Genomic DNA, 16,495 nt, shown 5'->3' with positions numbered 1-16,495 from the left:
AGTTGTCCCCTTGAAGTTATTTTTTTTTCTAGACATCAAGTTGGAGACCCTCCCCTCTGTCTTAGCCCAAAACCCCAGTCATAGATCAGCCACCTGGAGTGAGAGATGAAGTTAGGAGCTTGTCCAGGGCTGACTCCTGAGATCAGACTCAGTTTCCCATGCTGTCCATTTCGGTGATTAAGCAGAGATGAAGTGCACTCTGCACTAGATTTCCCCCAGTTCCATCTAATTGGGCATCGAGGGGCAGCGTGCAATCCAGGCCATGAACATAGCACAGGGACCCTGCTGGGACAGCCTGTTGGCAGTGAATTGTTTTTGCAATTTCTCAATGATGCTCCAGATCCTGCTCCCCCTGCAGCCGCTTTCATCTCCAGTTCCCTGCAGAGTCTGGGGGATAGTTCAGAAGACTTTCAAGGGAAGAATGTGCACAGCCCACTACCAAGACAGTTCAAAATTCTTACAATAGCTTCCACTCTTCAGAGGCGTTCTGCCTGATGTACTTTTGCATGCCCAGTACAAGAGACTTTCCCCTACCCGCATTCTTCCATTGCCCCCAACCCCACCCCCCAAAAAAGCTCTTGCCAACCAATAACCTTGAGGTAGAAAATCCTACTTTCTCTCAATTCACACAGTCCAGCTTCCCTCCCCTTTGCTCTCCCCTTCCCACATCTGCCGAGGGTTTAGTGCCCCCACAGTGATGCCTGCTGGCTCTCTCCTACCTACAACCTGTCTTTACTCTGAGAATAACTCACAGGAGGGCAATTCAGATGAGTTAGAGCAGAGTTTGGAAAACTATGGCTGGTGGGGGGGCCAAATCTGGCCTGCTGCCTGTTTTTCTAAGGCTTGTGAGCAAAGAATCGTTTTTACATTTATTAAGGCTTGAAAAAAAATCAAAAGAAAAATATTTCCTGACGAAATTATACGAAATTTAAATTTCAGTGTCCTGTCAAAAAAAGTGTTATTAGTGTCCAGCCACACCCATTCGTCGTCGTATTGTCAGCTTCCATGTTGCTTCTTGGCATTGAGCAATTGTAAAAGAGACTTCACAGCCCACAAAGCTGTTTGTTATCTGGCCCTTTACAGAAAAAATTCGCTGACCCCTGAACTAGAGAGTTGTGTAAGTGTTGATGGAGAGAGAGGAGAAAAAGGAGACAGATCAACGTTCAAATTAGGAAAAGGACCCCAGTTGTGGCTTGAAGGATATCGGGGCCAAGAAAAAGGGAGAAGGTCCAGATATCACCGAGTGGAAGTGGAGAGAAAACAGTAGTTGAGTTGAGTTGGAGTGTCTCTGGGGCTTTGAAAATGAGATGGGAAGATGATAACTTTAGTCTCAGAAAATGGTAAGGATGTGGCCAGCAGGAAAAAATGGAGTTGTTTCATTCTAGCCAGCCCTTTGGGTGAGATGAAACGGAAAAAGGTGTTCCTGCTACTTGAAGCGTTTGGTTCAAGTTTCACATCTTCGTGTGCTAACGTACATGAGTTCTTGAGAGACATAAAGAAAGTCCACATTTTTATGCCAAGGAAAGCTCCCACAATGAGAAAGTGGTGGTCCAGGAAAGTCTTTTGTTCAGAATTATAATCTCTCATGATTTGATGAGTTTGCTCTTCATGAATTATAAAGATCTTTATCACCAAAGTCTTTTCTTGTGAGAAATTAGGGCTCTGTGTTTCTAGTAGGATAGGGGCTATCTCCTCACTGTTATGTTCTCTGGGGTTCACTCAAAAAAAAGGCAAACATATGTTAGTTGGTGAGATTTGCTATTCAGAATCTAGAGCTGTTCGGACACGCATAATTGCGTCTTTGCTTTTCAACCTCTGGCCCCAGAGCTATTTCATGGAGTTTTAGTCTTTTATTTTGAGCAGACACTCCTGTCAATTCATTTTAAGTCAATGCCACAATTTACAAGCCCAGAATCAGTCCTCCTCCTCGGGGACACTGCCAGTCAGAAGGGAAAGAGAGAGTCTTCGGGCCTTTCCAAGCAGAGCCTCAAATGCTATATTTTGAAAATAGAAAATAAATAGGAATGAAATGACACCTAGTCTGCAAACAATGTGCTGGGAAATTTGGGGTAAGGCAGGGCCTGGTGGTTAGTGTTGGGGTGGTTGGGTTGTCTGTGGTCTATTTTCAAAAGGTCACAGTGAGGCCATTTTCTTAGGGTCATTGCAAGTAGTCAACCGAACAATTTACATCAGCACTTATGGATCATATTTATTTTGCTGAAGGAAGCAAGAAGATGGCTGGGGGAAAAGGATGAGGATAAAAATACAGACTTCTAAAAATCAAGTAGAATCACCAGGATCTATCCATGGCCAAATGCATTTCTGGAATTTTTCAACCAAATTATTATTTTTTTTATGTTTGGAAATTTAGTACATATTGCTAAAGATTTAAACATAGGGTATAACATTTCAATGTTAACTGTTAGAGTAAATTTATTGGTAGGCTAGATTCTTCCAAGCAATAATTCTTATATTACTTCTTTCTAACGTGTTAAATATAAGGTATGCCTAAAACCTACAGAATTGCATAGATAAGAAATATACTTTGAATCCAAATCAAGCACAATTCATGTATATCTTTGGAATATATTAGTATTATTTGGATAGACTGCAGTTTACTCTTATGAATAAATCAGAAGGCACATTGTGTGGTTAGAATAGTTTTATTCTTTAAACATAATCCTACAATGGGTTGTTGTTCCTATCCCCCCCTGCCCCCGCTACCACCACCACCTTATTAATACTGAGGATTTAACTTCAGAAAGCCATCCAAAGGCTGTAACAGCAGGGCATAAAGGAACCATAGAATAGGTCAAAAATCACTATGAACCATAGTAAACTCAGATAAACATCTCTTATATTAAGAGGAAATGGAATAGATGTTAACATGTTTTGCGAGCAGAATAGTTAGGCAAAGTACAGAGAGAATGCAAAGAGGGAAGCTAAATGCTAATTGAGGATTGCTGCTATTATCTCCTGAATGGGGGCTGGCTAGACATCCACTCTGAATAATACAAACTAACACACCCACAGAATAAATCCACCAACACTAGGTAGTGACCCTAGGTGAACTGTTTGATATCTGGGTAGTGAGCAACATCTGTAATGGTTATTCCAATTTGTTTGTTTTGTCAATGTGGTCCTGACCTCCAACTGCATTTCAGAATCATAAGGACTCAATTCCTAGGACTATGTGGGGCTGAGTGACCTGCCCATGTGCCACAAGTCAGAATAGTTTTCTTTTCCATCTATCGCATTGGGGCCCTTCTATTTTTCCTCTTTAATTGGTTGGGGAAAGAAATAGGTTCTTGTAATGTTAATAAGGAAAATGAATCTTTACCCAAGGTAAAACCAGCCATGCGACAATCTGATGTGCTGATTAAGTGATTGTCATCAGAAGTAGACAGGGTCACAGTCCAAGAGGGAGAGAGCTTCAGAACTACAGGGAACAGGATGGGAAGAAAGTGACTGTCAAAATTAACCAACTTCAGACTGAGTAAAGCTGCTTCTGCATCTTATTCCAGCTTCATTCTAAGTCATGGAAACTTTTTTTCTTGTACCTATTATCCTTGAACATTGGAGCTTTCATGACTCTACAATGAGACCAAGTTGAGATGAAATTAGCCACTGTGAATCCATCCTTACCACCGGGTCTGTGGAAGCAGCTAATTCTCTGATTGGTTAAATTAACCTATTCCTCTGGGGGCTCTTATTGGAACCCATCCCAGGAGCTCCATCTTTTCTGAAGTGAAAACCTGAAGTGATGGCCTTTCTCTGTTAAAGGTTATGAACGAACTTTTAGGGGAGTGTAAAAGATGTTCCACTGCTGATTTTCTTCCCCATAATTTGGCCAGAATATGGGCCTTCTCACTGAAGATCAGGAATCGATACATACCCAGAAGTTCTCTTTGAGTCTGAGTCAGGCAGTCTGCCCAGGTTTCCTACCCAAACCCAGAACAAGGTCTGGAAGGTAGAAGTTACAGGAACCTGTTTTCACCTCACTGCAAAAAGTACAGTGAAATGAAAGGAAAAGACTGCCTTACAAGTAATGAGATTCTCATCACTGGAAGTGCTCACTTTCTTGGCCTAGATATTGAAAAGGGGCTTTCAGCATCAGTTGGAAGGTAGACTCAATAGACACAAAGCTTGACCTAATTGTATGGCCCAACCATTCTATAGTTTAAGTGGAGACATTTTTATATTGCTTTCTATGTGATTTGGTAATATCTGTCCATATAAGGAGAAACGATCAAAAAAAAAGAAGAAGAAGAAGAAGGGAAGAAGTCTTGGTGTTCCAGTTCTGTGGGGAGACAGTGACTTGGAGCATTCATTGTTTCAGAGGGTCCCCCTTAATATTTCAGAGGGTCCTATTGACGTACTAGCTTGTGGCCCACAGTGACAGGACAGGCTCACCAAGTAAATGGCTTGATACAAGGTGTTACTGACTTCACAAGAGCAAATAACTAAAAACAGTTTGGAACTCTTGGAGCAGAAACCCATGGCATGAGAGTTAGCATGAGGAAGCTTCCAGACTCAAAAGAAAAGAAAACATGTAAAAGTAAGAGCTATTGGAAAAATGGGATGTACTGCTCTGGTTTATATAGTTAAGTACTCAGTTCCTGGAGCTTTTACAGAGAGTCAACATTCCTTCCAAGTCTGTGATTTTCAGACCCCACAATGTGCATTCAAGACTTTACATTAAAGGAAAGGGGAATGCAAAGAGGGCCCTAGGGAGCTGAGCTCCTTTAGACATTCATAATGGACATTTTCTCATCACTTGCTATCTGATTCATCGCAGTGTCATGACAAATAGATAACAGAGGACAGGGAGATCCATGTTCTAGGCTTGACTCTGCCACAAACATTCTGGGTGCCCTTAGAAAAGACACCCAACCTTCCTGGCCTCAGTTTCCCGCTGTGGCAAATGAGGGGGTTGGAACACGTAACTGCTTTCCAGAATGTGGTCCCCAGACATGAGATGCTTCTTGTTGGTATACAAATATATTTCATTGAATAGTTACGTAGGGCTTTTAAAAATAAGTATTAAGAAAAATATAACTAGCTTATCAAACTCATGGTTATACCGGTATTATTGCTTAGGGATGTGGTGAAAGTAGGTAGCGATGTTAGACCTGAGTAAACTTAAAGAAAACTATTAGGTAAATAACAGTGCCGATGTTGCAAATATCACAAATGCAATATGTGATTGACTGAGTTTAGAACACACGTGGATGAGATAATCTCTAAGGACCTGAGCATCTCCAGAATTTTATTGCTTTTGATGCAAAATCATATGAATGGGCCATTCTAACACAATCAAACCTTTCTCTCTTTTGTAAGGGTCAGGGAGGGTTTCAGGCAGCCTCCCTTAAAATGCACTTCACATTAAAGGGATAGATGCGGCAGTGTCGGCCCAGCTGATGAAGTGTTGTTGAATTGTTGAGGATAGTCAGTGGTGCTTTTCTGTTAGTTCGTCTCTCTATCTGCTCATCTTAGCTTCTACGTAAATCTGGTTTACCTAGGGAATCTTTTTGTGCATTGAAAAACTTCCTTACATAGTCTGAATAATCAGACTCTACTTTATCCATTTATATTTGTGTTCATTAATAAAAAGAGATGGTGTTAAAGTAGAAGTTCATTGATCTATATCCACTTCACTTGGATTCAGGGAAATGCTAGCATGATGATGACATGTTTAAGACACAAGCTTTTGTGTTAGTCTAACTCCCGTCTGCCTCAGTTTCTTTGTCTGTAAAGTGGGAATACTAAATATTACCTGCCTCATTGGGTTATACGTAAAGTACTTGGCACAGTGCCTACCATAAAGTAAGAGCCAAATAAACGTGAGCTAATATCACCACCATCATCATCATGCCCCATCATCACAAGCATTATCTAGTACCAGTGGTAAGATAAATTAAAAGGCAAGGGAGGATTATCAAAATAAACTTCTCGTTAAGACATTTTTGATACCGTCAACCTCCCTTTCACATATCTGGTTCCAGTCTATCAAGCAGTTAGTAGCATGTCAAAAGTAATACCTACCTGCTATCCATTTCCCAAGCAAAGGTTCTGTAACTTGCATCTGCTTCTTACAGAAAAACGTAAACTGCCTCTCTCACCTGGAATTGAACCTGTTTATTTTACCAAACAGCCTAGTTATACATGGAATCAAATATCTGAATATCTTTATGTTAATCGAGCCTTATTGTGAAATTGGGGTTTCCTACTTTCAACCAAAGTCTCTCAAACTAGACCTCTTGGACATATTCGGAGGAGCCAAGAGCTCTATGAGAATTTGTTTTTAATTCTTGGTTTCATTTTTATAATAAATACAGTTCAAAAGAAAACACTTTTCCCTTGAAGTATTCAGTTTGGAATTCTGTTATTATTGAGTGGAATAAAACTTCAATTCTTTTAAGCCAGTGTTTCTCAAGCCAGGGACCACAGACATATTCTTGAGGAGTTTGGAAGGACACTGTTCTCCTTTAGGAAGGAACTTGGCATTTCTCAGGTTGGGGGATGCTGCCAGGTCAGTGTCTCTTAGAAAAGCTTGTCCCAGTCTTGCCTTTTCTTACTCCTTCTCCTGCCTCATGAGTCCAGGTTGCAAGGTTTTATCGCATAGGCTTATATATCAAGGAATAACCCAGGAAGCTCAACTTTGAGTTGAGTAGCATACATGCCTTTTGAAGAATCAAGACTCACTGATTGTCCCTATTCAGCCCAATAAACTTCATAATTACCCTCATTCCTCCCCCGCTGCAATCGCTTGACTCCTTGGAGCATGACCCATGGGTAACATCTGGGGATTCTCTGCAATTCCTTGGCTCATCTCCTGGGTTGTCAGGAGCCACACAGAGTATCCCAGATGTTCATGTAAGAAACAGATTTTGCATTTTCTCCCAAGTTGCCTGCCTAATGGGGTTCAATCTTATACCAACCCACTTCTTTCATTGCACTCTATTTCACAAGCTCTTTTTAAAAGGCTTGCCTTTATTGCCGTTAGAAAATAGGGTACCATTGTTTTTTAAAACCTGCCAGTCAAAGTCAAGGTTTATTGCTTTCCTCTCCAGACTTTTCATTATGCATTTCTGTGCATCATTATAATCAGACCCACAGAAGGCCACCATATCATTGACCACCTCTGAGCTTTTCCCTTCTTGAGTAATAAAGAAAGAAACCACAGAAAATAGCAGTGAGGAGAAAGTATTTCATTATAAACATTCTCAGGATAATTAGAATGGATTAAATTACTCGAGAAAATGCATTTAGTTAATCTTTCCTCTAATTAAAAAAGTATCCCCAGTTTTAAGTAAAGTGTTTGTTTTTAAAAACATATTTTCATTGTAATCAGTAAGGTGGAGGCCTGTTTGGCCCCCATTGATAAGATGCAGTGTCTGCAGAGTGATTAAAAACTACCGACCAGTGTTTTTATTATTAAGATCCTTAAGGAGCCTGCCCCGTCTTTTCCCATAGCTTTCACCATGACATTCTCCACAAAGAACCTCATCCCGTGATCCATGGTGGTGTTACTCTCTATCTGTTTCCAGATTGTTGAAGATGTGGTTGGCTCCTCTTGGTCAACAAGCGTCAAGTGAGGAGATTAATTTAGCAGAGGTTTATACACTTTTCCAAGTGAGCTGGGATAAAACTTAAAACGAAACTGGTAGGTGACACAAGACATTCATAAAATATGTCAGGAACACAGTCTATAGCCCTTCATGAGTTCTATTCCAAGACTGATAGAACCCAAATTGCCCCAAGCCCTATAAATCTGTCTCACAAATAAGGAATCATTTACCTCATCTCTCCAATTTCATGGCTCATCCCAATTCTTACCCTAAACACTTCCGGAACTTTCTAAAGGTGTCTCACATGCTCATGTTTAGCCTATTCAGATTCTTCAAGCTCAGTCCCCTCATTGAGGACTGCTGCCTACAAAATTCACTTCAGGAGAACCCTACAGTACTTCCCCTACTCCTAGGGTCCACGCTAGGGGTGTGCCAGGCCCTCAGCACCCACTCTACTAAAGTCCTGCTGTGTATACAGTGAGGGAGGGAATGCCATAATCCCTCACACTGGGGAACTTTATCAGCTGGTTCCTCATTCCCTGGAGAAAACGGCCCTTCATTTTTTGCCTGTAGCCCTCTCCCATACATCCAGGTTTTGTCCCAGGCCTGGGCTGCAGAACAGACATCACAAGGTCCTTTCTATTTCCTCACCTCCCCTCACCCTCAGACACCCTCCATAGACCCAAGGGTAGTGAGGGGGGTGGTGCTCACAAGTTCTTCAGACACAGCCAGGCTCTGAATCCCAATTCAGACTCAGTTAGGACCCCTATCATCTTCACAGCCAGCTCTTCAAGAAAATATCCTCATTCCTCCTCATTTAGGTTATGAGTTGCTTCCATTTTCAGCCAGCTCAACTGCAAGTAAGAGACAGAAAGCCTCACAGAGTCGCTGTCCAGGAGGAATTAAAATTACTAAGAATCCTGGTCCACAGATTTCAAGTTTAGCTGCAGCAGCACCAGGTCAAATTAGAGAAGAAGTTGGTCGGAGTTTGGCCCAGAGGGGTCATCTGTCTAAAGCAGTAAGCAGAGCGATGGGCACTGATAAGTGGGAATTACATTTCTTTACTTTTGAAATTATGCTTTAACTTCAAGAGGGATTGCCAGACAGCCCTGTCTAGTTGTCTAGAAACAATGCCAGGGGGTGGGGGCTACCAAACATTATAAAATAACCACCTCAGTAGCACAGAGGAAACGTTTGTACCTGGTTTTATTCCAACAAGTTAGCGAGCTGTCCGTCACTGGCCATGAGACTGCATCCGAAACACACTCTCCTTAATGACACAAAACTCAAAGCCGTGGCTTCTGCTTTGCAGAGAGCATCCTGGCAACAGCCAGTGAGATTGTTTCTCTGCCTTAGGTGTATGTGAGCCCAGGATGCCCAGATGTCACCAATGATAGCAATTCTAGTGAATAGGAAGAGAGATTGAAGATATTAGAGGCAGTAAGAGAAACTAGCTTTTTCCTATTAATCCAGGGAATGCAGGCAGCTCGAGTTGTGTCCCTTAAGCATATTGCTATCAACTTCTCACCATAGTTTGAATATAAACTGATTTAACTTTTTATTTCCATTTAATGGGACCAAGAAAGATCTGCATCCATTCATTTACAGACCTGCTCTCCCGGGGTCTGATACAGAAAATGTTATCATATCATACAGAAGCCTAGTGCAGAAAACAGTCTGCCCAGAATTAAACAGCTTGGGAAACACATAATACACATCAACACCCACTCTAGACTCTCAGTATCTCCCAAGTCATGTTTGTAGAATGTAACATCTTCCCTCTCTGCTGACTATTGTCTCTCATTATCAATGATTTACTGTTGTATCTATAGTGCCTTGAGAGGGTGGGGCTCGTGTGGGGAGATGGTTGACAAAGGGATTAAATGAGTGAGCTTTGGAATCAAACAGGCCTGGCTTCAAACTCAGCTTCCATCAATTGCAAGTTGGGTGACCTTTGGCAAGTTATCTATCTTCAGGAAGCATCAGTTTTTCCCATCTGTAAATTGGGAACAATCATCCCTATGTCGTACTGCCATATGTCATTCATAGGTGAAGCACTTACCACAGCGCTTGATACTCCATAATGTTCGCTTAAAAATCATTACTACCATACCTTCAGGCCTTCACCATCTTTTCCCTATTGTGTTTTCACGAAGTGAGCAGTTAGGAAAGAGTTAGCGTACAACCACGCATGGAAAGGGGCCCAAGAGTCCAGAAGGAAAAGGTGGGTGCTAAACCTCCTGTGTTAACCCAGGTGTCTGGGCACCTCCTCCTACTTCACTCTTGCAGGAGTTGCTCACTGGGACGCTTGGATTCCATTCCTTTAAGAAGGGAGAACACAGGGAGAGAAAGGAAAGCTGGGAGAGATGCAGACACATCCCACTGAGAATCCGACCGCGGGTTGTAGGAACATGGGTGAAAAAATAAGAAAAGCCACATCTGTATCATTGCATACCACATCTGGGGTCCACACCTCCTGTGTCTGGTTCCAGCTAAGCCATTCATGAAACATTTTTTGTGCACCTAGTGTGTGCAGGCTGCAGCAGGAGCCTCCTCTGTGTGAGCCCCTGGACAGCAGTGGTCAGGTCTGGGAGGAGCAGTTTTACAGAGGAGCAAGTGGCAGTCTGGGAACTCTAGACCTCCACCACCTTTTTGCCCACACGACATTTTGCTGTTTTCTAACCCAAGACACCCCTCCTGGTGTTTCTGCCAATAATTACTGGTTTATTTTTTAACATTGTCCCTTGCTCACAGCTTCCCAAGGAGATCAGTGGAAGGATGGAAGCCTTCAACTTCAAATGGTAGTTTACATTCATTTGTAACACAGTGTAATGATATAAAAGAGAGCAGCCAGGTATCAAACTGTGTGGATACACACAAATGACTCCCTCATAAGTGTTAATATTTTCAACAAGAGAAGAAATTTAGTTAAATCAAATGAAGATGGCAACTCATTAAAATTTGATTTTCCCTCCTATCCTTTTTTCATCTTTTAATCCTCAGTATACGGCACAACTTGTTCTATTAAATAACACTCATTAATTAAATCTCATCTTCTCTTTGCTATATCTACATTTTTATTTATTATGAAAACCTTCAGATGCTTATAATCCAGTTTAGTTGGATTACTGCCTGGACATCTCTGAGTAAGAAAACCTTGAGGTTTTAAGGTAGAATTACTGGTTAGGGGAGGCAGTGGGAGAAACCAAGTTCTCTTCTCATTTCCCCCTGGCAGGAGCTGGTTAGGCAGGCCTTTCCTCTGTTGGGGAGTTGGCCTAGATTTGAGGCCACTCAAATGAGGGTAGTGAGGGCACGATGAATTCAGTATTCTCGTTGACTACGGGAAGGGGAGGGAAAGCTGAACCTAGAGTCATAAACTCAAATACTCCTGTGTGGAAGAGGCAACTAGAAAGTGAAGTCCCCATCTATGGAGGGCAGGCATGGTCCGCTTCCAGCAGAATGTTGCCATGTAGAAATGCAAGCCTAGTTTTGCCAAATCTTCCAATTTTTCAATAGAAGCCAGAAATCCAGATTGTTACTCATACTCTCCCAGTTTTCAAATGTTGGCAAGCAATTCAGAATTTGTTAAAATGCTGTACAGGCCATTCAGACAAGACTGGGGGCCACATGGACACCCATCTGTGACCACTGAGACTTACCTTCAATGCAAGATCTGTACTGAATTAAGAAACATCATTTGCCTGGATTGAGACTGGGACAGATTTGGCTTCTTTTCTTGGATGCCCCAACTCTCCTGGTGACTGGTTTAAGCTGGTGGGAGTCTCATTACCATGGTATAATGGTGATACTTTGCACTTACACAGTGAATTTTCTCCAAGGAGCTCAAAAGACTTTGTGTTGCCTCAGTCAACCTCACAACTAGCCTGTGAGGCAGGCCGATGGCTGTTGCCCCAAAATACACAGTGAGCAGCAACAGAAAGTATTTTACACAAGGCAGCTAGATTGACTCATTGGTTTAAATCCATGGTCTTCACAATTGGCAAATGAAACATTCAAGAAGCGTGGGCAGGGTTCCCCATTACCGCCTCCTCTGCTGCCCTTTTTGGCTTATCTTCCTTCCATCTGCTCCAGTTGACAGCTAAGCCCCAGATCTCAACAATAAATACAGGCAAACTGAGCCAGTGACTAATTCCTGTCGTGCGTGTGAGTGTGTACACGTCTGTGTGTGCATGCATGTGTGTGCGACCATCTGACTTCTTGGCAGGCCCAGCATGGTACATCCGCACCCATTACAACACGTCTCTGCATTGGTCATTGGTCTAATGCCATGCTCTCAAATGCTCCTTTTGCAAATGTTCAAGACCTAGAAACTCCAAATAGCTATCTTCAGGATTCTGGATACCTGTGTTTTACTAACAGTGCCTAATAATTCATGCTGCTTGGGGCCCCTCTGTCCCTTTCTTTTCCTTAGACTGACAGAATTACAACTGTGAAGGAGAAGTCTTTCCCTTGCAGAGCTGACATATGTGCCCTCTCTTCAATCACAATGGATTAACAGGAGTGGCCATGTAAAACAGAGACAAGGGCCGGAGCGGGGCAGCGGAGGCCGGGAACAAAGATCTTCTCTGAGTTGCCTTGGGTAGAACAGCCAAGAAAGTCACACTGACTAGCAATGAATGGAGCTCTGCCACTCTCATCATTTTCCCCTCTACAACTGGGTTCAAGGGGTTTGCTGCACAGCCCCCCTGCCCAGCCCCCTCCCCTCTGCTTCCTGGGCACATGCATTGTCTGTCCTGCTCCACTCAGGGGAATTCCTTGGGCATTTCAGGCATGATCCACAGAGAAGACTCCAATCCAGCAGTGTAAAACTGTTGATCTTTTTCCCAGGACAGCAAAGCACAAGTATCCTGAATTTTCTAGATCACCTTGCTCTTCCTTCCAAATTGTCTCGGATCAGGCTACTGTTTCCTGGGAACAGTTCCTGGCATGATCGTCTACTGCAATCATCCACGTTCTCTGCATGTGAGCATGCCATAAACACCCTTCAGAGGCAGCTGCAAAACCAGAGATGCACCTGGCCATTTTAAATGCATGTGTCAGGGAGATAACTAGACTTATTGACATTGGAACTACAATGGCTGTCATACCCACCCACTTCCCATCTGATCCCACAAATCAGGATGCTCTTCTTGAGCATCAAAGGAAACTGCTCTTTCCAGGGAGGAAAACTTCAAAGATCCCACCGAATAGCACTGGAGATCCCACCTCAGTCTAGTAAGAACCACAATTGATTGAGCATCTAGACTCCACCATGCTGCTTTAGCTCATCCCAGGAAATTAAAATCGATATTGAATATTTTTAAAGTATGTAGATTTAAAAAGCCATCTCTTTATATATTCCGATATAAAGAAATACATAATACCTGAGTATATAAAGACATGGCTTTTCTGCTGCCTGGGGAGAAATTGACTTGTGCTTTCCACTTGGCTATTGAGAATGGAAGCTTTCAAAGGCCAGCTGAGGGCCCTCTTTATCTTCATTCATCATGCTTCTCAAAGCATCACACAGATAAATCATAATTTGTATTGTTCACAAACATACATTCTTGGGAGTTAAAAAGGCACCTTGTTGGGGACATCTCTGTCTTAGTAGCCTCCAGGTGACATTCTTGAAATTCAAAAGAGTCAGGGAAGCCACCTGCATCCTCAGCATTGCCCAATCTGGTAAAGCCCGAAATGCCCTGTTGTACAGTATGTAGAATGCCAGCTCAGAGGACCCTCACGGTGGGTCTGTGGCATATTCAAGCACGCCTGGCTGAACTGGCCTTCGGGTTAAATTGACTCCTAAAAGCGAACAGTGAAACTCAGGGAGGCTCAAGCAGACAGATGTACTGGTCAGCAGGGAGTTCAGCCGCTGGAGTTTCCACTTTCAGCCCTGCTTTGGTTTCACAAGAAGCGGAGGTGAAACTTCAGGTTGAGCCAAGTACCTGGCAGGACCAACAGGTCACTTGAAAGTTGCATCTACATATCCCGGGACGGCTTTGCCTTGACATTTAAATTTCCACTTCCATCACCAGTGAGATTGGGTTACACTAAGCAATGCGACTTTAAAATATTTTCTGAGTAGTAAAAGCGAACGATGGCAGTGTTATAAAATCGTATCTTTTAGGAGGCGTTAAAATGTTACTGATACTGATGGCAGCGAGGCAAAAAGCCGCAAGCCAAGACATTGAGAGGAAGAAGGCAGAGTCCCTGAAAAAAGCGTGAGGCTGATACATAAAGAAAAGAGTTCAAGCTGAGCTGGGAGTGGCTTCAGAAGCTAGAAATGCGCACTGCTGGGAGTTTCCTCTTTCATTTGTTTTTCCTCCCAAGCTGTGGGTTTACCCCTTTCTATCAAAACCCTGACTGCCTCCCAAGGAAGATCGTCTCTGGCCAGGCCAATTCCATTGGTTTGGCCAACCCTGGCACCCAGCAGCAAAATATACTATCCAGAAAGAACCTAAATGATGCCCTGCATGGAGCCGGGCCTACAGCAGGTGCTCAGTAAGTGCTGGCTGGCTTGAGGTTCCCTGGGCCTGACTCTCTCAAGTTACTTAAGAGAGAGAAAAAGAGAAGCCACATTGTATTGGAGGAGAATAGCTGCGAGGATACAGTGAGAAGCCACCACAAGTTAGCATCAAAAAGTACTGTTTCTTAGCTGCCGAAATAGCCCATTTGTTAGAAGCTGAGAGCTGGATTCAAAAAATAGCAAAAGGAATAAGTGAGTAAATGAAGGATTTCACCTGAGTTTTGGAGCATGAGGCCTTGAACAAGGGATGTGTTGGCCTATAATCTAGCGCACATGCTCGAAATGGGGGCAGTATCACCCCCCAGCAGAATGAAAAACGGCTCTTTGAGAAGGTGAAAAAAATCTTACTCTTTTTATGTATAAAACATGGATATATATACAATATATAAATAGATGTAGAGTATGTCTGTGGGATTAAAATTTCATGATGGGGAGAGGAATTAGGAGGAAAAGATCAAAAAAGGTTCATGCAGGAGGAGATAATGACCAAAAAAAGTTGAGAAATATTAATCTGGCAGAAGAGATGATAGATTGATCGGTTTCTAGAACTTCGATAGAAGTGGCCTCAAGTGTCTTTACTGAAGACACACAGCTGCTTAGGAAACTTTCTGCCAACTCACGTTTCTACCTTTATCACCCCCCTGCCTGCTGGCTAGGGTTTATGACAGGTTGGTTTGAACTGAAATCATCAGACAGGGCAAATAATTGATTTTGTATATGTTTTGAATTTACCGATCAACTAAGTTCCCTTTTCTGATAGTAACAGTAAACAGTTATTGAGTACTGACCATAAAACTTGCCAGCCCCAGGGCTGAATTCTTAACACGGCTTCTCTCATTTAATCCTCATATCAGGTGGAAACTACTGTCATCATCGTCAGACAGGTGAGAAAACTGGCTCAGAGAGGTTAAGCAATTGGCGTAAGTCTTAACTGTCAGCGCAGAGAGAGGGGGGTCTCTAAATCCAGGTTTACTTGACAGAGACCAGGTGTAGCCATTACACTATTTTGATCACCTGCTTTGACCCCACGTAGAGCCAGCCAGAGTTACTGTGGAAGCCAGCAATGAAATCAGAGTGCGTGGGCCCCAGGGAGGACCCTCGCCTATTGGGAGAGTCACCACCTGCAGGAGCGTTTCTGAGGTGATGGAGGATGATCCCCTCTTAGCACGCTTTGGGGTTCTCTGCTTTACCCATGCCCACAGGCCAAAGAGTGCATGAAGTTAGCTCAGATCCCAAAAATGCATCGTTGCTCCTCAGCATAGGCCTAATTGGCCAACTTCCCTAAATTGAAGTTGACTTTCTATCAGAGTTCACATTTCCACCAACTTTTCATTAAATTAATTATTCAAAACAATTCAGAGTTAGCGTTCTCACAGCAACTGTAACTCTGCCATGACTATATTAAGGCGTAAATTGAACAGCATGTTTTGCAATAAAGTTAATTTTATATTCACCAGAGAACTGAGTTATAGTTGCTGTGGGAACCATCATTTCGAATCTCTTGACTTTGGTGCATTTAAATTCTCAGCCACAGCCTTGCACACCATAGCAGATTTCGCCTGGACGCTTAATATGCTTCCCACCATGGCCTGGCTACTCTGGACTTGGAAGTCCTGCCAGAGACTAGCCTAGCAGCTGTCTAGTTTCCCCGGCCTTCTTTCTTATCCTGGTACCTATGGCACTTTACAGAGAAATAGCCAAGAAACCAAAATGATTCCCATTTTATCTTAAAAATGTCTGTTGAGGGGAGGTGACTTTGCTCAGGTGCACCGTCAGGGAGAGGCACCAAGTCTCAGGCAATGTCGATGAAAGCAGCGGATGCCTTTGCATTTGTGTGGAGCCAGGACTCTCATCCAAGGGTATTTTTGGATCTGCGCTGTATTATTCAGTACACACGGGGTGACCTCTGAAAGCTCCAAGTCCTTGTATGTGCCATTAATCATGCAGGCATGCACAGCCATACATCAGACCTTATTGGAGCTCCGGAAAGGCTCAACAACATTTCCCAGAGCCACATAAAACCCAAGCATCTCTAAATCAAGATGCATTGCAGGGCCTCTCTGAAAGGTGCATTCAGCAGAACTGGAATAGAACTCGGGCTAAATCCTGGTGGTGTGGAAATAGTAACATGTGTCAAGGTAAAGACAGAGGCTTGTTGGGACGAATAGCAGAGGGAGACAATGCTGAGATGGTTAGAGAGGCAGGCGTTCCATCTATGAGGATTATCGATTTTTGTAGCTTTATTGGAAAAATCAGTCATGCTTTCTCCCTCCTGGGGATTGCTCTGTTGCAATTTGGGAGTGCATGGTGGGGGGTGGCGGGGGGGGGGGGGGGGGGGGACTCTGCAGGTTAGCAGCTGAGTAGCAGCTCCCATTCAACATTCAATTATCTATTT

At 43.1% G+C, this 16,495-nt stretch overlaps 1 protein-coding gene across 29 annotated transcripts in view; it reads left to right on the top strand.

Moving 5' to 3' along the window:
- The window catches only part of TENM2 (teneurin transmembrane protein 2), a 3,416,041-nt gene that overhangs the window by 3,283,738 nt on the left and 115,808 nt on the right, over positions 1 to 16,495 (top strand). The window lies entirely within an intron of this gene.

Source organism: Equus caballus, chromosome 14, assembly GCF_041296265.1.
Source record: "Equus caballus isolate H_3958 breed thoroughbred chromosome 14, TB-T2T, whole genome shotgun sequence".
In the NCBI taxonomy this organism is placed as follows: domain Eukaryota; kingdom Metazoa; phylum Chordata; class Mammalia; order Perissodactyla; family Equidae; genus Equus; species Equus caballus.
This window is presented reverse-complemented; position numbering and strand designations above follow the sequence as displayed.